Source organism: Lineus longissimus, chromosome 7 (assembly GCF_910592395.1).
Source record: "Lineus longissimus chromosome 7, tnLinLong1.2, whole genome shotgun sequence".
NCBI lineage: Eukaryota > Metazoa > Nemertea > Pilidiophora > Heteronemertea > Lineidae > Lineus > Lineus longissimus.
In genome coordinates, this window is record NC_088314.1 from 17,105,003 (window position 1) to 17,129,135 (window position 24,133).

General features: G+C 38.6%; 1 protein-coding gene across 2 annotated transcripts in view; it reads left to right on the forward strand.

Moving 5' to 3' along the window:
* Positions 1-824: 824 nt before the first annotated feature.
* Positions 825-24,133, forward strand: part of LOC135491447 (uncharacterized) — an 82,703-nt gene continuing 59,394 nt past the window's right edge. The window contains exon 1 of one of the 2 annotated variants that reach the window (XM_064777339.1): positions 825-916. The gene's annotated coding sequence lies outside the window, so the exon portion shown is untranslated. The remainder of the gene's footprint in view (positions 917-24,133) is intronic. The other variant, XM_064777340.1, reaches the window with a different exon arrangement.

The window sequence follows — 24,133 nt, forward strand, 5'->3', positions numbered from 1 at the left end:
TATACGGCCAGAACTGCAAACTTCACACTGCCATTTTCGTTCCATGACGTCATCATAGAGTAATGCCATACAAAAGTAACAATTATCGCACGGTCACGAACTAGGTCGTTTCACTTTCAGCCATGGGTGATACAAAAAAGATTGTTAACTTTTGATTTTGAATAGGTTAAGAAACGTCGACAACATGCAGCAATCAATACTTCTTTTCACAGGTTTGATGACCTCATGATCACACTCAATTAAATCGGTTTGGGTGCAGAAGTGGTAAAAAATATAAATGCTGATGACACAATAACTAATACAGGTATTCAGATCAAACAACTTGAGACAGGATTGATCTTTGATAATATTCGATTGCTATTTGGAGTTATTCAAAATCAAAAGTATATTGTCTTTTTTGTGTCTCATAGTATTACAAAATTACCCGTTTTGGGGTGGATCCATTAGCTGAGCGGAAATATTCTTCAAGATCTCAGTCTATCTGGGCGGTTAGTGCCGACAGTCAGTCTAATGCCAGATTCTGGTGTTATCTTTCAAAATCTTTAGCCAAGCTTTGGAATCCGAGAATATATGTATTGCGGTGGTAGGAACTAGGTTATGTTTTAGGCCCTTTTGACCAAAGACCTTACAGGTCTTTTGCCCCAAATTAGCCTACAATCCCAAAGAACCATCCACCACAATACATATATTCTTCAATGAAATGGTGAGGGAATACATCATGTCAGCTTTAACAAAATATCGATCGTATTACGGGGAAAACACTACCTCGTAAACCAGCCAATACGAGGAAAATCCTATTAAGTCATTACGCAGTAAGTGACTCACTGCGAAATGGCATCATCGCTGTTGCCACATTCTTTGGAATAACTTGCGTGTGACTACACAGATTTTACAGGTTAGCGACTCAAATTTACAGGTTAGTACAGGATATTTTTTAGTATCATACTCTACTTTCTAGTTGTGACTCTCTTAGAAGAGAATCTTCCACTGGAGATGGCAATATCCACAACCTTCCACTAGATACAGTAATAGTTGCAACCTTCCTATGGCGACAGTAATAGTCACAACCTTCCACTGGAGACAGCAATAGTCGCAACCTTCCATTGGCGACAGTAATAGTCACAACCTTCCAATGGCGACAGTAATAGTCACAACCTTCCACTGGAGACAGCAATAGTCGCAACCTTCCATTGGCGACAGTAATAGTTACTATCTTCCACTGGAAATGGTCATATATTGGCCTCATGGAATAATTTGTTCACCGTTGAATAATTTTTACTATTTCGTGGCTTGAAGTGTGATATTTATTTTGTCATACTAATCATTACGTTGATTTGATATACGGCCAGAACTGCAAACTTCACACTGCCATTTTCGTTCCATGACGTCATCATAGAGTAATGCCATACAAAAGTAACAATTATCGCACGGTCACGAACTAGGTCGTTTCACTTTCAGCCATGGGTGATACAAAAAAGATTGTTAACTTTTGATTTTGAATAGGTTAAGAAACGTCGACAACATGCAGCGATCAATACTTCTTTTCACAGGTTTGATGACCTCATGATCACACTCAATTAAATCGGTTTGGGTGCAGAAGTGGTAAAAAATATAAATGCTGATGACACAATAACTAATACAGGTATTCAGATCAAACAACTTGAGACAGGATTGATCTTTGATAATATTCGATTGCTATTTGGAGTTATTCAAAATCAAAAGTATATTGTCTTTTTTGTGTCTCATAGTATTACAAAATTACCCGTTTTGGGGTGGATCCATTAGCTGAGCGGAAATATTCTTCAAGATCTCAGTCTATCTGGGCGGTAAGTGCCGACAGTCAGTCTAATGCCAGATTCTGGTGTTATCTTTCAAAATCTTTAGCCAAGCTTTGGAATCCGAGAATATATGTATTGCGGTGGTAGGAACTAGGTTATGTTTTAGGCCCTTTTGACCAAAGACCTTACAGGTCTAGAATATATGTATTGCGATGGTAGGAACTAGGTTATGCTTTAGGCCCTTTTGACCAAAGACCTTACAGGTCTTTTGCCCCAAATAAGCCTACAACCCCAAAGAACCAATCCATCGCAATACATATATTCTATCATTCATGAGATTCCCAGTGAAGCGTTGCAATGAAATGGTGAGGGAATATACTGTAGAAATCTGTCAGCTTTAACAAAATATCGATCGTATTACGGGGAAAACGCTACCTCGTAAACCAGCCAATACGAGGAAAATCCAATTAAGTCATTTCGCAGTAAGTGATTCTCTTCTAAGAGAATCCAATCAATCTGACCTAGATATTCTCTTAGAAGAGAATCCAATGACCTAGTTATTCTCTTCTAAGAGAATCTTATTGATTACTACGTTTGCGAAATGAGTGATCTTCAAAGTCCACATAATTTTACTAGTAAATAAATAGAAAATGGCAACAGGATATTTATTAAATACCGAAAGGGCACATAAGATTCCACTTGGTTTAAAAGCTGAGAGGCAGCATCATATCATTACTCATAACCCATCATCTGCTAACCCCAAAGAAACTTTGTATGTTAGAATACCGGCATTGCGAGAGAATACATTCTTTGTACCTAAATCTCTTTATCTGTCTGCTGATGTAACCATTTCTGGTGATTCTAAAAATAGTGTTGTAAATAATCTTGGTAGAAACCTGATTTCAAAGATGGTGGTTAAGTGGGGAACAGAGCAGATATTTGACCTTGACGAATACAGTCATTATTCTACATTTAAAGATCTGTGGCTAACTGGAGAAGAAAGAAATGATAGAGTTTTTCAGGGTATTCAATCAGAAAATCTTAGAGAATTAAGATCAGGAGTCGCTGAAGCTGATGTCACTGGAGAAACAGCTAATGAAAAGACTTTAAAGAAAGTGTTTGACAAGAAGTACAAAATACCATTAGATTTTGAACTATTCCATCATCATGCTCCATTTTACAAGTTTCCAATTCAAGAAGATGTTATCATTGAAATCACATTAGCACCAAAGGAAGAGATCATAGTTACCGCAACCACAGCAAGTATGGGCTACAAACTAGAGAATATTTGTTTTGAATATGATACCGTAACCAACAAAATGATTGCTAGTCAATTGAGTAACAAGTACAATTCTGGATTCTCAATATTTTATGATTGGGTAGACCATTTTAAGACAGTCAATGTTACTGCTAATGAAACACTAATTAATGAGAACATCAACTTTCCAAGAATGTCTATTAAAGGATTATTATTACTATTTGTGTCTGACTATGTAGATGGAGCTAGAGATTCAGAGAAGTTTGAAAACCCTAACATAAGTAAAGTGCAGATCACAATAGAGGGTATTGCCAATCAGGTGTTCCCAGAAGGAATGAGAATGATGGATCAATGGGAGGAGATCAAGAAACATTTTATGTCTGAAGATTTGAAGAAAACTCATGACTGTAACATGACCATGGAGAAATACTATGGTGATTCTAATCACTATGGTTTATGGTTGGACCTGAGAACTTCTGAAGATAATCGTCTACACGGATCAGGAAAGAAGCTCCAGAACACAAAAGATGGTATTCAATTATCTATTACAAAGAAATCTGGAAAGGGACCATACAAAATGCACATATTCGTGGTTTCTGACGCCCAGGTAAACATCCAGAATTCTCAGATTGCTTCACTCCAACACTAAGGTGTTGCAAGAACAAAAGTTCACTCCAGCACTGAATACTAGATAAATGAGTTTTACTAGTGATTTTCTAAGTAATTAAATGGATACACCAGGAAAGAAAGATATCATAAATACACTGTATCAAAGTTTACTGTTGGCATCAACAACAATTGGTTACTCTATGTTACTGAAAAGGTTCTTGAGAATCAATATTGGTCCCCCAAGTCAGGCCAACCTAGAGGAAATTCTTAAACTGGGCGGAACTGTAGCTATTAGTAATGGAACATTAGAGTACCTTTACGATCAAGGAATCCTACCCAGAAATATTATGAAGTAAGAATAATTTACTTATTTGATAAAAGGTAAATTTGAAAACGAAAATTTGCTTAAGTAAATGGTTACTGTAATGAACATAGATTCAAGTGACTATCCAGATCAGAGTTCAAGTGATTTAACAGTCAATCTCAAGACTGAAATTCAAGATGCATGTAGCATCACTTTAACTTTTGCAGTAATACCTTGTACATTCTACAACATAAGTGCAGCCAGGGAGAATAACCGAATCAAAGTTAAGGGGTTTGATGTGGCAGAGATTACGCTACCAGATGGTCTCTATGACCTACAGAGCTTTTCAAAAGTATTTGCGGATAAGCTGAAAGAAAATAGTATGAGTAGAGGTGCTGTCAGATTTGACCTTGAAGAACCAACAGGTAAGGCCATCTTACACTTCCTAAAGAGAAAAAATGAGGCGCATTATCAGATCTATTTTCTTGGTAAAAGTAATGAATTATTTGGCATGAAATCAGAATGGCCTTACCCTTTAGACAATAAAAGTAAGGATGATGTTGTAAGCGAGAAACCCATCAATTTTAGACCAATTAACCATTTTGTTTTTCACTGTGACATAATCGAATCTAATAGTGTATTAAGTAATGGTGAAGCATCTGATGTGCTAACCACAATACCAATAAAGGAAGCTAATTTTGGGGATTTAATAGCATACACATTTGAGAAACCAATAGCAATTCCCTGTAAACCAAGATTCAATAAGCTGAATATTCGCTTAACTGATGAAAAAGGTGACATCATCGATCTTAATGGTCATAATGTACAGTACCAATTGGTATTAACTCGAGCTATGCTCTCAGGACAAAGTCCGACACATCATTGAAATTAAAATTCGTTGAAATTAAATGGCTGGCATTGGTATGTTATTTGGATCTGCAATAATCAATGGATTAGCATTCACTGGATCCGGTTACCTTTTTAAAAAACTAGACAAAAACGGTTATGAGACTGAAGTGAAAAGACATGATTTGGCTCAGGAGCAATTACAGAAGGCCTCCACAGAATGGGATGAGCATAGGAAAAGTACCATTGACTTCGTTAACCTTGAATTAAAGAGAGAAAGAGACGCTTCTATTGATTTTAACAATACTGATTCAGCACTTACTGTTTGTTGCGGAGCCGACTTCTGGTCCTCCACAATGAGTAATTGTGCATTAATCTGGACGAAAACTGGAAGAACTCTATAAGTTTTATTGACCTCAAAACACAACTTCCAGGCTCGCCGTGCGGCCAGCCGAAGACACAACACGCAACATCCCCCTTCTTAAGATAATAAGAATAATCTCGAACGCGATTACACAAACACTCGACAGGTACAACTTATTAGCAACCAAAACCAACTTGTGTTAACTATAAACTTAAAACGCTACCAAAATACAACTTTGATGAATCCTCTAAAACTAACGGGCTAATTACACTTATATGCTGTAAACTGCAAATATAACTATGAAAACTTTTGACGCACTTGCCTCCAAGCTCACAAACACAGTGACACAACAATAATAGAGACAATGTCAACTCCAGACTGTTCATAAAGACAGGTATGTTTTGGAGTCAGATTCAAACATCATAATCCTGAACATGGTCTATTTTCTCACATAGTCTTTCAAATATTGTGGCGCAACATGGATTCTAGTGCTTGTGCGTCTTGGAGGAGTAGGCACAGTGTCCGTCGGCTTCGGACCAGACAATTGGCCATGATTATAGTCTAGAGAAGAGTTTTCAACAACCGGCGGAGTGGCATTTTGTGGAGCATGATTGACACTTTGATTTTGAGGCAAATTATCAGGAGTGCTCTCTGGCAAATCCAACACCTGTTGTGGAGCATTAGGAAAAAGAACATTTGGATTGTGAAGACCACTTGGTCGTAATGGCAATTTTACCGCAGTAGGCCGCATTTGTACCCTATTTCTCCGATATTTACCACCGGTTCTCCCCTCAACTTCATAAGTGCGATTCCCAAGTACGCCCACTATTGTACCCAGAATCCAACGCTCTCTTTCCCTGTACTCAAAATACACGACTTGCCCAACTGGGAGCCTACGTAATTCACATGCTTTTTTATCATGAGACTGTCTCATTCGCTCCTTCCGTCTTTCCCTCCTCGGATTTAGAGAAACTGAATCTCCACCACTAGGCTTTTGCTGAATATACGGAATCACTGAACGAGTAGAATGCCCAAATAACATCTCCGCAGGACTACGACCGGTGTCTTCCCTAGGAGTATTGCGCAACTCGAGTAATGCCAAATTTGGGTCAGTCCCACTTTTGCGAGTTTTGATCAACAGGTGTTTGGCGACTTTAACGGCCGCCTCCGCCTTGCCATTAGCACTATGGTGCCCCGGTGAACTTTCCACATGAGTGATTCCCCAGTTCTTGGTAAACTCTCGAAAATCACCGGACGTAAGTTGAGATCCAGGATCAGTTATGAGAATCCTCGGAATGCCGTAGCGCGAGAAATGTTTCTTTAGTATCGCAATCACACGACCACTAGTCATAGACGGCAAAGGATCAACTTCCAAAAAGTTGGAGTAACAGTCAATGGTGACCAGATATCGCTGTCCTTCGATTTCAAAGATGTCACTGGCCACTTTATCCCAGGGGCCTCGTCCATCATCTTGAGGTAACAACGGTTCCTTGGGGTTTCTGGCCCTCAGCGCCTGACACGGCTCACATGAGGCCACCAACTGTTTTATGTCCTGAGCGAGACCAGGCCAGAATACGAGACGACGAGCACGCCTTACCATGCTATTATAGCCAAGATGTGCTGAATGCAAACGCTGTTTGATATCCTGCCTGAGTGAACTAGGAATGAGAATAGCCTCGCCTTTTAAGATGATCCCGTTGTCACAACTAAGAGTGTCTCTGAAGTCAAAGTATACCCTCACGTCTGAAGGTACCAAGTGTTTATACTCTGGCCACCCCTTCAGAATCAGGGATTCAAGGGTTTTTAGAGCATTGTCATTGTCTGTAGCTTTGCGAACTTCCTCAAGTCTGGCATCAGACATGGTATAGGCAGATTTCACGTTTAATATGCGGGTTGTGGTATCTGGCACATCCAGATATGCTCGGCTCAGCGTGTCTGCAATTATCAACTCGGAACCTTTCAGAAAACGAAAATCAACGTCATATCGATGAATTCGCATCATCAGCGCTTGCAGACGCTTTGGGGCTTGGCTGAGTGGCTTGCGAAGAATCGAATAGAGAGGTTTGTGATCATTTTCTACGACCACCTTGGTCCCATAAGTATATTGATCGAATCTTTCCAGACCATACACCACGGCAAGCAGCTCCTTTTCGATTTGCGCCCAGTTTCGCTCTGCCGAGGACAGCGAGCGTGACGCATACTCCACAGGTCGGCCATCCTGTAGGAGTACCGCACCAACACCATCCTTGCTACTATCAACCTGTAGCATGACATCCTTGTTGGTATCGAAATAGGCTAAAACTGGAGTCTCTGACAGTTTCTTCTTTACAGTGTCCATAGCCTTGTCACAATCACCCGACCAGTTCCACGCGGTCTCTTTGCGGGTGAGGGCGCGTATAGGTTCAAGATCAGCGGATAAGTTAGGTAAAAATCGTGCCATGTACTGAACCATGCCACAGAAACGTTTTACACCTGGAAGATCAGTGGGGTTAGGCATCCTCATGATTGCCTCCACTTTTGAGTCATCTGCTTTAACACCCTCCTCTGTAAAAAGGTGTCCATGAAATCTAATTTCTGGTTTGCCTACTTCCTTTTTATCATTATTCAAGATGATGTGACGCTCATCACATCTCTGATACAACTTTTCAAGCTTAGAGTCATTGTCCTCGAGTGCAGCACTCTTCGTTTTGCCACACCCAGCAGCTATGATATCATCCGCAATCGTAAAAACACCGTCAAGTCCGCTGAGAGCTTCTGTAAGTTTGCGCTGGAAGATTTCACTGGATACTTTGAGCCCAAAAGGAAGACGAGTCCAGCGGAAACGTCCAAATGGAGTAATCATCGTAGTTAGTAAGCTAGACGCCTCATCTAACCTAATGTGCCAGAATGCATTTTTGACATCTAATTTGCTGAACACTTTTGCGTCATGAAGCATGGGTAACACATCATCAACAGTAGGTAACTTGTAATGTTCCCTCATTAGGGCAACGTTCAATGCCTGAGGGTCAATACAGATTCTAAGTTTTCCATTGGGTTTCCGAACAACTGCCATTTGACTAACCCATGGCGTAGGTTCAGTAACCCCCTGGAGGACACCCATCTCCACTAAACGCTCAAGTTCAAGCTTTACATCCCCATTTATAGCGACGGGTACGTTCTTGCAAGGCAAAGCACGTGGCTTGACGTCCGTGTCCACACACAGATGTGCCTCACCTAGATCACCAAGTTCCTGTTTCTTTACTTGTGCAATAAATTTGTCAGCATTGACGGTAATGAGTTCCATCGCGCGAATGGTATCGAGGCCTAACAAACAACTGAGACTGTTAGGCACCACCACAAATTTCACCAGATATCGTAGCTTATTGCGAACGTTTATGACCGGTAGTGTGGCTTCCCCTAGTGGCTGTACCTTCGTGTTGTTCCACATCACGAGCCGCTGGGGGGTGTCTTTTACCTGTTCCTTTTTTACGAACCTCTGGCAAATGGTGTTAACTTCAGCCCCACTATCCAGTTGAAAGTGGAGGTGAGTTCCATTGACCTCCATTTTGGCGGTAAGAATATCTCGTTTGCGTTTACCAGTCATGACATTGGCCATCCAATAATCGTCATTTTCATCATCATCATCAGCATCAGCACTAACCATTTTGACCACACCAGGTTTTTTGCATTTTGCCCGGAAGTGATTCTCGCCATGACACTGACTGCACGTTTTGCCCCAGGCAGGGCAATCCGTTTTTCGCATAGGGTGTTCCCGACCACAGAACTTGCATTCCCTAGTCGGAACTGCAGCTGCCCCATATTGGGCCTTTGGCACTTTTGAGGTAGCCCCACCTAGAGGCTTTTTAGGCCACGAGTTTCTGTCCTTAACACGCTTGACACTTGCAGCGCTAGTACCATCTAAGTCTGTGCCGAGGGCTTTCCCCTGCACCGTTGCATTTTCTGCCGCCTTGCAGATATTGATAGACGTTTCCAATGTTAAATTCCTCTCCCTCAGCAGGAGTTTCTGTGTCTCGCGGTCATGTATGCCAAGCACAATACGGTCCCGGAGAATTGAATCGACAGAGTCAGCATGATAGTTACAGGTTTTGATTTTATTCCGTATGTCAGATAGGAATGACTCGAATGTTTCATCCCCCGTTTGCATCCGTTGGTTGAATAGGAAACGTTCATAGGTTTCATTCACTTCGCCAATAGCATAAACGTTGAATTTCGTAAGAATTTCTGCCACAGTCCGCTCATTATCCGGGGTATCGAACTTGAATCCATTGTGGATACGAAGACCATCGTCCCCGATCGTGTGTAGTAGCAGGGCAACACGATAGGGCCTGTCCTGAGCAGCCAAGTTTGTAATTATGGCATAATTTGTCCATTTCTGCCTAAAAATTCTCCAGTTCTCTGCGATGCTAGATACATCTTTAAAATCAGGAGGGTTTGGGGGCCTTATCCCCTGGACAGGACGTGCCATTTCAAAGTTCTAGTTACAAACGTCGTTTGAGCGGCAGTGTACACCCGAGTGTACAGTATCGTACAGAGTCAATGTACACGCTACACAGTACAGTCACACACGTGTAGTTTACCGGCAGGATTTCCGAGACCGGTTTCAACCCAGACTACTTTAGATTAACGCAATAATTATACAGTCTATCATTTCTCGGGAAGCTTGAGTCTGTTCACCTCGCTGCCACCATGTTGCGGAGCCGACTTCTGGTCCTCCACAATGAGTAATTGTGCATTAATCTGGACGAAAACTGGAAGAACTCTATAAGTTTTATTGACCTCAAAACACAACTTCCAGGCTCGCCGTGCGGCCAGCCGAAGACACAACACGCAACACTGTTTACAATCATTTACATCCAGAAAGAACTATTGTACTACCTCAGCGACCACAATTAAGTGATTACTACCAACCTAGTGATGAAATGAAGAAATACGAGTACCTATGGATTATCCTAGGACTTAGTGGTTTAGGGTTAATAATTTATTATTTTACTAGGGTTAGAAAGACTTAGACCACTGATCGGACACAGTCCTGATGATCGGACACAGTCCTGATGATCAGAAGCGGGACTAAGATTTTTGATGGGAAAGAGTAAATCCAAATGGATGTTGTAGTCTAATGATCAGTTTTGATCCTTTTTTCATCTTAAGTTCTTCTATGTAGTACTGTCTTTTCTCCTTAGGAATAACACTGTTTTCTTCTAAGGCATCTTTCATGGCTGATTCATCCTTATTAAAAAATAATACTAAAATTCTTATGTTCTCTCTGTAGTCCTTAACAACTGAATTGTACTTCTGAACTAGTAACCAAACAGTGAGATTGTAGTGCCTGCCGGAAAAGGCAAGATTACATAACTCGGACACCTTCTTTTTTGTGTCTCTCAAATTAGCACAGTCATCAATGAGGAATAATGTGTTAGAACCAGCAAAGGTCAGAGTAGCAAACTGAAGCACAAGGTCCAAATTACTGGCCACAGCTTCGGGATTAACTATGTAGACGTTCTTGTCTTGGTAAATCCATTTCCTTTCATATGTCTTATTGTTGAAATATGTTGGACAGAAAATGACTATGTTCTGGAACTTGTGCCGATACTCCTTTTCTAAGAGGTCAAGGGCAAAATATGTCTTACCACAATTGGTAACACCAGAAATTAACATATTGTGTGGCTCGTAAATAAATACTTCACTCATTTAAATGAATGTAAAGGATGACACACAGCAGTATCTAAGGGATTTGTACTACAACCCCGAGAGTCCCGTGGCTTACAGTTCTTTGAGTAAAATCTGGAAACAGGTCAAGGAAGATATGACTTCGTCACGAGAGCAGAGCTCAGGAAAACTTATTAAACAAAAAGAAGTGAAAGAATTTCTAGAAACACTACCAACTCACCAACTACACAAACCGGCCATTAAGAAATTCACCTTCAGGAAGACAATGGTATCGTACATCGATCAACAATGGCAAGCAGATCTGGTTGACATGCAGAAATTCGAGAGTAAGAATAAAGGCAACAGATTCATTTAAACAGTCATAGATCTATTTAGTCGTTTTTCTTGGGCTCCAGCAGTTAAGAGTAAGAGGGGAGAAGAAATCAGAGATGCATTCAAATTGATTTTCAGAGAAGCAAAACCAGAAAAGATCCAGTTTGATGACGGTACAGAATTTTACAACAAACACTTCAAGGAACTCTTAACAGAAAATGTACCTGTAGACGCCAGAAAGATGGAAAACGAAGGAACAGTGTGGTACAATCTTTACGGTCTTCACCTCAAAGAGACATTTGGTGATCCAAAGTACAAAGTAGGTGACAGTGTAAGAATTTCAAAGTACAAGTCCATTTTCGGTAAAGGTTACATGCCCAACTACACTGAGGAGGTGTTCAAAATCAAACAGATCATCTTTACTCACCCTATCGTCTACCAGCTTGAGGATTACCACAAAGAAGAAATTCAAGGATATTTCTATGAAGAGGAATTGAGCTATGTTCCTAATCCTGACCAGCTAGAGTACAAGATCGAGAAAATCCTAAGGTACAAGACCAGTAAAGGCAAGAAATACGGATTAGTGAAGTGGAAGGGTTACAGTGATAAGTTCAATGAATGGTTACCAGTTTCTGATATCAAATCATTGAAATGAAATAAAGTCTCTAAAGTGACTTAAGTCACAAGAACAAGTTCGAAAAACGTAATTAAAAAAAAAAATGTCCTACTAAATAAAGAAAGAAATGGATGGAGCAATATTTGATAATCAAAAAGGTATGATGAATCAAAATGGTATGATGAATCAGAATAATATGATGAATTATGATAATATGATGAATCAGAATATTCAGAAGTTTTTGTATTATTTGCATCAAAATAATATGTTAAATCAAAATATGATAAATCAGATTATGTTAAATCAAAATATGATAAATCAGTTTATCTTAAATCAAAACATGGAAAATCAAAATATGGAAAATCAGAATAATATGATGAATCAAAACATGGAAAATCAACCTACAATTTATTGTGTTAAGTGCTGTGAAAAGAAACCTGAAATTAATTTTGAAAAGAACAGGCGTAATAAACTACTTGATTACTGTAAAGAATGTGGTTCAAGTAAAATCAAGGGATGTAATAAATGTTATGAAAATAAATTACTAAGTGATGGTGAATTTGGTAAAGACGGAAATAGAGGTAACTGCAGATCATGTTTTAATTCATATTACAAAAAGGATTACCTTGACCAAAATGGTAATAGAGACAGACACAAAATTAGAGTTGGTCTAAACCGCATTTCTAAGGGAGAGTGTAATCGAGCTCTGCTCTCAGGACGAAGTCCGACCGGTAATTCATCATTCAATCTAGGATGTACAGACAGTTTCTTCTCACAGTGGTTAGAGTACCAGAGGAGTCTATCTCCAATAGGACAAAGTCCCAAGAACAGAGTTCGAATAGTAGAAGAAGAGTTGGATCATGTCTTACCAATCAAGGAATTCAAAGATAAACCTGAACTGTGCTTTGCTTGGTTTAACATTAGACCAATGGAAAAGACAGAAAACAGACAGAAGAGTGCTAAAGTAGACTACACACTATTTAAGGATCAATTGGATAGGTCAATGGATTTCATGGTAAAGATGAGAAGTGAAAACTGGTTTGTCTTTCGAGACCAGGATGTAATACCAGATTGGAAAATAGTGATATCACAGCATTTCGGGGATTATCTTCGTGATGAAAATATGATTCTGCTTGATAGATTATCGAATTTAAATAATAACATGAGAATGAACCAGAACATTAACATATGTAGTCAGACAGAAATCATAAACGAGATGATTAAGTTGAATAATAGACATGAAAGAAATTTACTCTATGCAGTGAATTGATTTTATTTTACTTAATTAAATGAATAGAACTTGGGGTTACACAAAACGACCACGTAATTGGAAAGAAAGATTAGAACGATTTCATAGAGAATTAGAGGCAGAAGTAGAGTCAAAGTTGGAGTCTGGTCCCGAAAAACCTTTAAAACCTGCTGTGCCTGCTGGGACAGAAAAACCTTTAAAATTTAATGTACTTCAAAAACCTGTAGTGTCTGTAGGATCAACACTAAACACTAGAAATGACAGAACAACTGATTCTAGTTATTCCCACTAATTAAATGGATGGAGACAATAAGGTTTATCCAGATTTAAGTAATTTAAACTCTGAAAGTCAATTGAACTATGAAAGGTCTGAAAAGCATACAGAAAGTAACCCTCAGGCTTTCAGACTACAACAAATATGTGAGGTTAAGAGTTTCTTAGAAAGCGAGATTGAATTTAGAAGAAAGATATTTTCAAAGTACAAAAAAGCATTTAGCGTAATTACTGGCATTAGCCATTTCCTTAATTTAACTAGCGTAGCAGCCGGCTCTGTTGGTGTTTCCGCTCTAGCTGGTGTCATCACGGCACCGATAGGCTTAGCTTTGGGTGGCGTAACAATAGGTAGTGCCATTATTTCATCAGCCTTAGGCTGGGAGAAAAAGAATATTCTAAGGAAAATTGAAAAACATGAGAATATCAGAATAATGGCAATTTCAAAACTGAACACAATCAATGATTTGGTTAGTAAAGCCTTAACGGATTCTCACATATCTACAGATGAGTTTACTTTGATTCTCAAGGAGAAGGAGAAATACATTTCGATGAAAAATGCCATTAGGAAAAAACAAAGGGAGGCAAGTTCAGCTGTTGATGTAGAGTCTTTAAAGAAGACTTTTTTAGAAGAAGGAAAAAAACTAGCACAGACAGAGATGCTAGAAAAACTAAAAGTTCAGTAAATCAAACAGGACCCGGACTAAGTCCAGAGAACAAAGTTCGACTCGAGCTATGCTCTCAAGACGAAGTCGGACTAGGACAAGGTCCCGAGGACGAAGTCCGACTAAATAGTCCTAATCCTAATGTGGTGTATCACTATCACTATTATCATTACTTAGGTGTTAGGGATGAATTTCACCAAGTAGCACTACCATCAGCACCACCCTATTCATTAGTTTAATCGAGCTCTGCTCTCAGGTCAAAGCTCGACTAGGACAAAGTCCGAATAATGATTTTTGCAACTCGAGCTATGCTCTCAAGACGAAGTCGGACTCAAGCGAAGTTTGAATCGCTGTAATCTATGTAGCCTTCATAATACATTCCAAATGGTAAGGTGCTTATTCCATCTTCAAGTATGAACCTCTTGTCATCAAAAGGACTGAGGCTTTTTTTGTCAACTTCTTCCAAATAGATTTGGTGTTTATCTGATCTTAAGTGTCTCATCTTGTGGTAAAATGACCTACTCTTTTCAAGACAATCAACATAGTCATCAAATGAGATATTTCTCCTTACTACATTCTTGGCAATACCCTTCAATTTCTTAGAATCGTAATCTTTTGTTCTGTAAGCGTACATCTTACTTCTCAGGGCAATGAATTCAGTCATCTCTACTCCTCCTAGCTCATCCTTAAAGTAGCCTGGTACCTTCTTCTTACTGGTGTCATAGAGTGTATGATCTTTTGGATAATTACTGAAGTCAAAATAGTGTTTCAACTCCTTTAAGTCTTTAGTTAAGTCATCAGTATTAATGTTAAGTACAAAGGAATCTGTATCTAGATACAGTAGTTCAATATTTTTCTCACCAAAGTACGGTTGAAGAACTTCATAATAGAATTCATACATTAATAATTTAGACAATTCAAGTACTGAAGCTCCTATGTAGATTGGTTTGTTGAATTTCATTGATGTTTTCCTCATGCTAATAGCAGCATTATGTTCGTCAAATACGCATATCGATGAAAACCTGGGATTGGCCATTACATTCCTGGCTCTCTCCCCGTCCGATACAAATTCAATTTCAACCCTGTTCCTTACATTCTCACAAGTCTTTCCGTAGAACGCATTATTCATGAGCTTAAAATAGTCTTTCTCAAAATCAGTCTTAGAATCCATACGTCTTTTAGTGTTAAAATCAATGTATGGTGCTAACCACTTTGATTGTTTAAAGCTTATCACTGAATGAACCCTCTTAAGTACCATTCCGTTGAAACTGTCACCAAAATTACCTTCTCATTTTCGTAACCTTTTATGTAAACCTAGTTCCAGGCACAACGGTTTATTTCGTTTATTTTCGGACAAATTGTCAACAACTCTTTCTATCAATTTCCTGGATGCGTCGCCATTTTATCGGTCATGTGACCTGGACGGCGGCCATCACTGTTTACAATTTTCTCGTATTTTTATTGGTTCTTCCTATCACGTGAGTGGCTGAAGAATGCCGAATGATCCCTTTCCTACAGCACCGCTAAAAGTCAAAATTTCATTGTTACCTCTCTGACGAAAACTTCTGTTATCTTGCAAATTTGGAATTTATCTCGATTAATCGTAAGCTTATTTAATCATTCCTTAGCATGTGCCTCGAACTACGGTGTTTTAAGTTATATTCAGTGCGATCTCTGCCAGGAAACGAAGGCTTTTGTATCGGGTTGCTTGGTGATCTTTTCATATTTTAATTGGGGGTGTCTTTGTGTGCGCAGTGCATTGTGGATCGGAATGTCAGTTGAATTATCATGTGGTCACGTGGACTTCGGGTATTTAATGGGATAGCGTGGGTTTCCGAGCAGACCGGCTCAGATGCGATTAGACGCAGACGATTTTCTCCTCTTGCCAAGAGTCGAGCATTGGTACGTTTTTTTATCTCCTCCTTTCTTCAGGAGTTGAGGGTACCCTTTTTATTCCTCTGTCTGTGGAGAGGCCAGTGACTTGCTCAAGTCTCTGACTTATATAAATTCTTTTTTTTTCTGCATACCCCTCGTGCTGCTGGTGGATCACTGGGGCCTTGCGGTCACTGCAGACCATTTCGAAATCGCTAGACCTCCCGATATGCGTGTTGAGCTCGCGTTATTTTCTTTGGACCAGTTTTTTTGCTTCTGGCGAGCTCACCAGGTTGGACTGGTAAACGGGCCCAGAATCTCTTGTATCGGGTAACTTCAATTGCGGGAATCTTTCTGTTTTGCTGGGGCAAACTTGTATACACCTGGAATTGAGGTGTCGGTTGATTCTTCTTGGAATAGTTTTATTCCAAGAGGTTTTTTTTTTAATACTTTTCCATGCCGGTCTCCTGAGGATTAACCCCTTGCCATTCTGCCTTGATTTGCAACAGTTGCTAACTGTTGCCCTGACGATGTATCTCTGAAGTTATTGTATGCCACGGATGAGTGGTCTGTCTCCCTGATGTTTTATGAGGGACCATTTATGTGCGATTGTGTTGACTATTGTGATGTACCTGTATATATTAATGTTGTAACCGGGTGTGGGTGGGGTGATTATTGAGAATAGATGCCGTATATTTTAACTGTTGGCCTGGACTTTATTTAATTGGATTACCCGCCTGATGTCAGTGTATATCAGGGGGCGTCATTTTGGCCGAGATAATTTATGACAAGGAGGATCAGTAAGTTTGGCCAGAGGCTCTGACCTGGAGGTCACCACTGGCACTTTTAGCCCCGAGGTTGTGACACCGTGCTTGAGGTAAAATTGTAGCATTCTGTAATGCACTATGTAATTAGTTTTATCCTTTTGTGTTAGTATTAGTTTCTCTACATTTGATCTTTTATCATCGCCCAGTAACTCTCTCTGGTAAGGACTTAATTCATCATCTTCAATAAAGAGAGATTCGGGACAGAATGGAAAGTTCCTTGACTTAAATTTAATATTTCCTGGATACTCCAAATCCACCTCTAAGAAATACCCTACCTCACTATCACTTGGAATTGCCATAATCTGCTCTTTACTAATAGCATTCATGTTAAGTCGGACTTTGTCCTGAGAGCATAGCTCGAGTGGATCAATATCTATCATTTCAAAACTACCATAGGGTTGAGGTTCCATCATGGACCAGCCGTAGAGATTATTTGCGTCATAGTATCATAGAGTGTATGATCTTTTGGATAATTACTGAAATCAAAATAGTGTCTCAACTCCTTTAAGTCTTTAGTTAAGTCATCAGTATTAATGTTAACTACGAAAGAATCTGTATCTAGATACAGTAGTTCAATATTTTTCTCACCAAAATATGGTTGAAGAACTTCATAATAGAACTCATACATTAATAATTTAGACAATTCAAGTACGGCAGCTCCTATGTAGATTGGTTTGTTGAATTTCATTGATGTTTTCCTCATGCTAATAGCAGCATTATGTTCGTCAAATACGCATATCGATGAAAACCTGGGATTGGCCATTACATTCCTGGCTCTCTCCCCGTCCGATACCAATTCAATTTCAACCCTGTTCCTTACATTCTCACAAGTCTTTCCGTAGAACGCATTATTCATGAGCTTAAAATAGTCTTTCTCAAAATCAGTCTTAGAATCCATACGTCTTTTAGTGTTAAAATCAATGTATGGTGCTAACCACTTTGATTGTTTAAAGCTTATCACTGAATGAACCCTCTTAAGTACCATTCCGTGCTTTAGGTAAAACTGTAGCATTCTGTAATGCACTATGTAATTAGTTTTATCCTTTTGTGTTAGTATTAGTTTCTCTACATTTGATCTTTTATCATCACCCAGTAACTCCCTCTGGTAAGGACTTAATTCATCATCTTCAGGTCAATGAACTCACCGTGATTCCTGATCTTGAATTGATCCCATATTACCTTAGCTTCATCATAGGCAGAATCAGGTGCCATTTCATTTTTCAATTCGTCAAAAAACATAGACTTTTCTAGGTAAGTAACATTGTAGCTTTCATGTGATGTGTAAAAAGAGTAAGGTACTGAACCCTTCTTCCTCAATAGCTTAAAGTCAGTGGTATTTGGGAACAGCTGTCTGGTAATTTTAAAATCATCATCCAACATTGATTTGGTTATGTTGTCTAAACTGGACTGCAGGAATCTGTACGAGTCCAAAAACCTGAAACAACCGAACTGAAATGAAATGTATTCCTCTGATGTTTTGGCAAGTATTTTCAGTTTCTTGTACTTCGGTAGCTTAGTCATTAATTCTTTAATAAATAAGTGAGAATCGTAATTACTGAGATTGTGAAAAAACACTGGAACAAACATAGCTTTCTTTTCATTCAAATTACACGAGTTGTGAGCAGCACCTCGATATCTACCACAGTAGTGATCATGATCCTTGACCTTGTCATATCCCAAAGGTTGATTACAATAGTAACAATGTGTTTCTAATTGATATTTATGCCAGTCTTCATCTGTCATTGTTAGAGGAAAGTTACAGTTCAATAAATTAGAGAATTGTTCTTCCATCCTGATTAACCAATTACAGAACACATCTACAACATCAGCACCCCTGTGAGACACATACTGGCTACTGTAAAGGTGTGTGTAGTCTGAGTGAACATAAACACCAACAGCTGATGCATTTTGTTTGAATAGTTTTTTAGTGGTAACAGTGGTATCTGTCTGAGTTGTGTTATCATTGACTGTTGTGCTTATCGCTTCGAAATCAGCATAGATCACAAACGGAACTCTATTTTTGAATGAGTGTTTTTCAAATTTAATTTGTGACCATTTACTGTTAGGTGGAGGCAAAGTAATCTTACAGGAATCGTGTTCTCCACATTTCTTTTTATGCTTATCAAGTGTTGACTTCCTGTAAAAGTAATTCATGCATCTCCTGCAAAGATACACTCTATGAGCTAGTGTCCTGAAGAAAAGATTGATGTCTCTTATGTACATGAAATGGTCCTTGAAATACAGCAGATCGATGACATCATCATCATCATAATTCTTGGACAGGTAGAGAGGTTCTAGTTTTGCCTCACAGGTGCTCTTAGCCGATTCATTCTGCAATTTAAACACATTAATTTTGAGATTATTATCACTCTCTATCTTAGGAATATCCTTTTGAATACATACAGGAAATGATTTGATTTTGATATTAGTAGTTTTCGAACTGTTCTCGTGACGAAGTCATTTCTAGCATATCAGTAGTGATATTGAATGTACTCTCGAGCTCTGCTCTCAGGACAAAGTCCGTCTCTGGATTTTCTTTCAGATATTTAGCGGCCAATAAAGACCAGAGAAAACATTTATTGTCATTTGATTCCACATTTATTACTGCTTTTGTTTTAAATGGTAATTTAGTGTAATGACCACCTTTACACCTCTTGTAAGAACAGATGGTCATGTTACAAGACTCTATTTTATTTAAAGTAAGTCCAGAACCTTGAAAGTACCTTTCCTCAATCTGTGTCTTAATGTAGTTTAACTGGTTGGTTATGGCATCAATTGCCTGGTTCCTTGAAATTATGCTTTCCATTGGAGACTGTATGGGGTGTGTCGAGCTTTGTTCTCGGGACCTTGTCCTAGTCGAGCTATGCTCTCTGGACGTAGTCCGGGTTACACTTTCACCCTGACGATCAATGCTCTGCTCTTCGACCAAAGGTCGATAAAACTGAGCAAATACTGATATGCTAATTTTGTGATGGTAATCATTGAGTTGAAATAATACCTCCTCTAATTTATCTCTGTATTCATACACTTGTTTAGCTTCTCTGTCAATCTTCAAACTAATGGTGACTACAGGCTTTCCAAATTGTTTTACAATTTCTATTCCACTCACTTTCTTTATGCCATCTAGCTCATTTTCCTCAAATGCAAGTTTCTTATCCATACTTTTAGTGATCAGTGATGGGGCTCGGGGTTGAGCAATAGGGACATAATCCGGATTTAATTTGGTCAGGTGACCTTTGGTTCTCCTGTGAATGGCCATATTATTGTATGATATGTACTTGTCACATGTAGTGCAAAGTATTTTCTGATTCTTATCAGTCATTCTATTTATTAGATTAAAATTTATTAAATTCAATAAATCTCTTGAATTAAATAGAAATGGACTTCATAATCAATGAACAAGAATGTAATGAAGCCAAATTTGAGTACTACTTAACAGACCAATTAGACATAAAATCCATTACTTTGAAATCGATAACCTTTTACAATTCATGGTGGACAGGTGATTTTCTACCAGAGGGAGTAAGGATTTTCTCATTTCTAGTCGAAATAACCAGAATTACAACAAATGAGCCCTTAGATAAACAATTATGGTGTATGGATGAATTTAGGACATTATTTGCTCCTGGACTTGAAACAGATACACTTGAAAAGGAAGTCATGAAAGTTTGCGAACGGTATTTGGAAAATGAATCTACCACAACTAAAGACACCATTACTCAATACACATTTCCATACTCTCGACATTTTAGTTTAAGTTCGTTTTGTGAGGTATGGCAAAAATACATAAAAGAAATTGGAATAAGCCATGTGAAAATTTACTGTGATAACAATAATTACATAACCCTTGAACTTACAGAGGATAAAGAGTACCCTCTGAAAGTATACAAGTTAGATAAAAATGAAAAAATCAAGATTGAGTGAAACACAGAAGGTTTTCAAATAAGAAAAACCATAAGAGAGGTGATAGAAAAACAGCTCACAGTGGTGAATGAGTGGTTTGGCTTTAAGCAAACTAAATTCACCAAGAAAGGAAAATACTACTCCACAAGACCACTCAACTTTTACAGGAAATATCTATTCCTGCAAGCTAATTTGGTTGACAAAGCTAAGACCCTCTACAACAATAAACCATCTGACATTTTCTGCATCATACCTGTAGAAGATGGTGACCAAATAAAAATGCAGCGATACGAACCGAATTGTAAGAAAACGATAAATAAGTGTACTAATCACATAAATTTCGAAATCACTGATGAGAATGGTAAGCTAGTTAATTTCAGAGGAACAGAGGTTTCTTTAGAGTTAAGAATCGAGCTATGCTCTCAGGCCGAAGTCCGAATAGAGTTAAACTCTCAGGACAAAGTCCGAATAGAGTTAAACTCTTGTGGTGAAGACAAGCACCTCGGACTCGAGCTATGCTCTCAGGACGAAGTCTGACTAGGACAAGGTCCCGAGAACAGAGTTCGACCACCTGATGAGATCATTCCATTAAAGGAATAGTACATTTCTTCTCTTTAACTACAGGTTTAACAAGAGGGCTAATTGATCCCTTCATGACTGCTTCATTCGGACTTTGTCCTGAGAGCATAGCTCGATTCAAGCCTGATCGCTGCTCTTTACTTACTTTTTTAGGAAGTTTCTTAAACATGATAAATGCTGCTAAAATAACGGCACCTAAACCTAGTACATAGACATAGGTATTACTACTAGATTCACGCAGTGATACATCAGTATTTTGAGATTGTGGTTCTTCTTCCTCTACTTCTTCTTCCTCCTTTTCCACAATTCTGTTTTTTGGTGAGGAGTCCTGTACTTTAAATGTCGTCTTATCCTTTTTTATTCTCTTAAATTCCTTAGATCTTCTACCCAGTTCTTAGACCATGCTAATTGTTTCTCTGATCGAGGTTTCTTAGACACTGAAACTTTAGTCGGACTTTGTCCTGAGAGCATAGCTCGAGTAGTATCAGTTACAGTTTCAAGTTCCATTTATCTTGCTCAAATTAATTGGAACTATGTTCTCATAACCAGGTTAATTTAGTCTTCTTTATCATCACTACCTGTGATATCTAGACTTTCATCTATTGGTTTGTCACATTCAGAGACAGTCATATTTGGTGTATTCATATTTGATGTAGTCATACTCGATGTATTCATAGATGATTCCTCATGACAATGACCTAAAGTAATAAGTGTTGTTGAGGCAAGTGCCGTTAGTGCACCCATTCTCAAACTCAACCATCCAAGCCATTTATCCAACTCGTTAGTTATCAAATAATCATTTCTGAGGTCATGGTAAAGATTATCTTCATCATCTATTGGTAATAACCACCTTGATAATTTAGTGTAAGCTTTAAGTACTGTCTTACCCAAAGAATCATTAAATCTGGCAGCCATCTTTGTTTCATACATTCTGTGGTGTTTTAAGATTTCTTTTTCAGTCATATTATCTAAGTCATTAAAAGTTATTTGTTTATCAAGGAAATCCTTGCTTTTACCAGTTGCAACTAGAATCTCTAAGTCTTGTTTGGCTTTAAGGCCACTATCAGTCAAATAGTTCAAATTTTGTTGATTGCTAGTTGATCCTAGTTGATTGCTAGTTGATCCTAGTTGGCAACTAGAATTGACTATTCCCTGACTGGGATTAACTAAATTTGAACTATTCAACTGCTTGTTTGAAAGTTGTTGATTTGTAGTGCAGTTCTGTTGAAAGTTAGTACTGTTCTGTTGGTAACTACCAGTGTTCTGTTGGTTAGAAGCCCCAACTCGAGCTATGCTCTCAGGACTGCGTCCGACTGGGTTTTGATGGATAACACCAATATGTTTCATTGGTTGTTCAATTACAGATGATGTCTGACTATTCATTTGCTGATTATTCATTTAAAATTATGGAAAAATGACTGTTAAGTGCAAAATGCTGTCTTCACAACTTTATTGCATCTTAACACTAGCTCGAGCTATGCTCTCAGGACGAAGTCCTACGAAGTCCGGCTCGAGCTATGCTCTCAGGACGAAGTCCGGCTGGTGTAAACTTAATACTACTGATGCAGTTAATGTCTCGACCTGCACTAGCACTCAATAAAACGTCAAACTGCTTGTCAATATCCTGGTCATATTCCTTCTCAACCTTGTAATTCTGGAAGAAAATACTTTGAGTGAAATCATACCATAATCTCTCCAAATCATTAACTCGCTCCTTGTTGGTTAAAAAAAGGTGTAAATATTACATAATCAATTTTCAGCGTTTTAAAGGCTTGGTGTAAAAATACCTTGTAGTTAATGGTGACCTTCACACCACAGTAATGCAGAAATCTAAGGAAAGCATAGTACACTAGTCTAAGGTCAGTGATATTCTCATCGGTTAATTGGGGTTTACCAATAACCCTGTTGATAAATTCAATGGCAAGAAACCAGTCATATTCCCCACAGTGAAATTTAAAAAGCATGGCTTCACCATGTAACCCTTGGTTACATAACTTAGAGGGGAGAGTGTTAATACCCATTTTTAAAGCTAAGTGGACTGTACTTTCATATCTCTGCTTACTAAGACATTTTCTGTGACTTGAAAAGTAGCACTGTAAATACCCTTCCACAAAGTCCTTTAAATATTTGAGAACCGATTCAGACAAACGTCTCCATCCAAGCTTTCTAAGAATAATGTCAAAGTAACGTGTCTTGTTGTCAATATTGATCTCAAGAGTTTTAAAATCATCATCGTAAGTAGTCGAATTGCAATTGGTGCAGAATTGATACCTGACAGTTTTAGCTGCGTACCTTGCTGAATTCAAGTTTTTTTGATACTCAAAAGGGTCCACCTTTTACAATTTCTACATAATTCCGCTTTGGCGATGGTACTGGTGTCATACTCTTTCATTTTTGGCATACCTTTGGTATTAACAGCAGAGCTGTGCACAAGAAAGTTGTTTTCATCTTTGCCTGTCTCAGTCAGACTTCGTCTTGAGAGCATAGCTCGAGTAGGCTTATCAAATTTCCCACTGTCATAATTCTTGCTGTCATTTTCTTCACTAAAATTTCTAGTCGGACGCAGTCCTGAGAGCATAGCTCGATCCATAACCCTAGGACGAAGGAATCCAGTAAGATTTTCATTGCTACATTTACTAAAATAGTCTTTTAATGAAATCATCCTATTCACTTCTATTTACATAATAATTATTTTTTAAACATTGTTTTGATAGAAGGTCACCTAAGACCTTTTACGTGATTTTAAGGCTTTACATGATTTTAAGGCTTGAACACCCTCTATTAAACCATAAATTATGGAACTAACAATAGCAATAACTGCTATGATCAGATGTTCAGCTAGAAAGCCAACAACTGCACCAACTGTTTTCAGGAGAAATGAAACTAAAGACCCTATTATCCCCGGTAAAGCCGCAGCTGATTTCTTGGCTAGTTCTTTTAGCCATTCAGCAAACTTCTTGAGACCTTCTTTTACTTTATCTGGTATTGATGGTTTTGGTCCTGGCCCAGGTTCT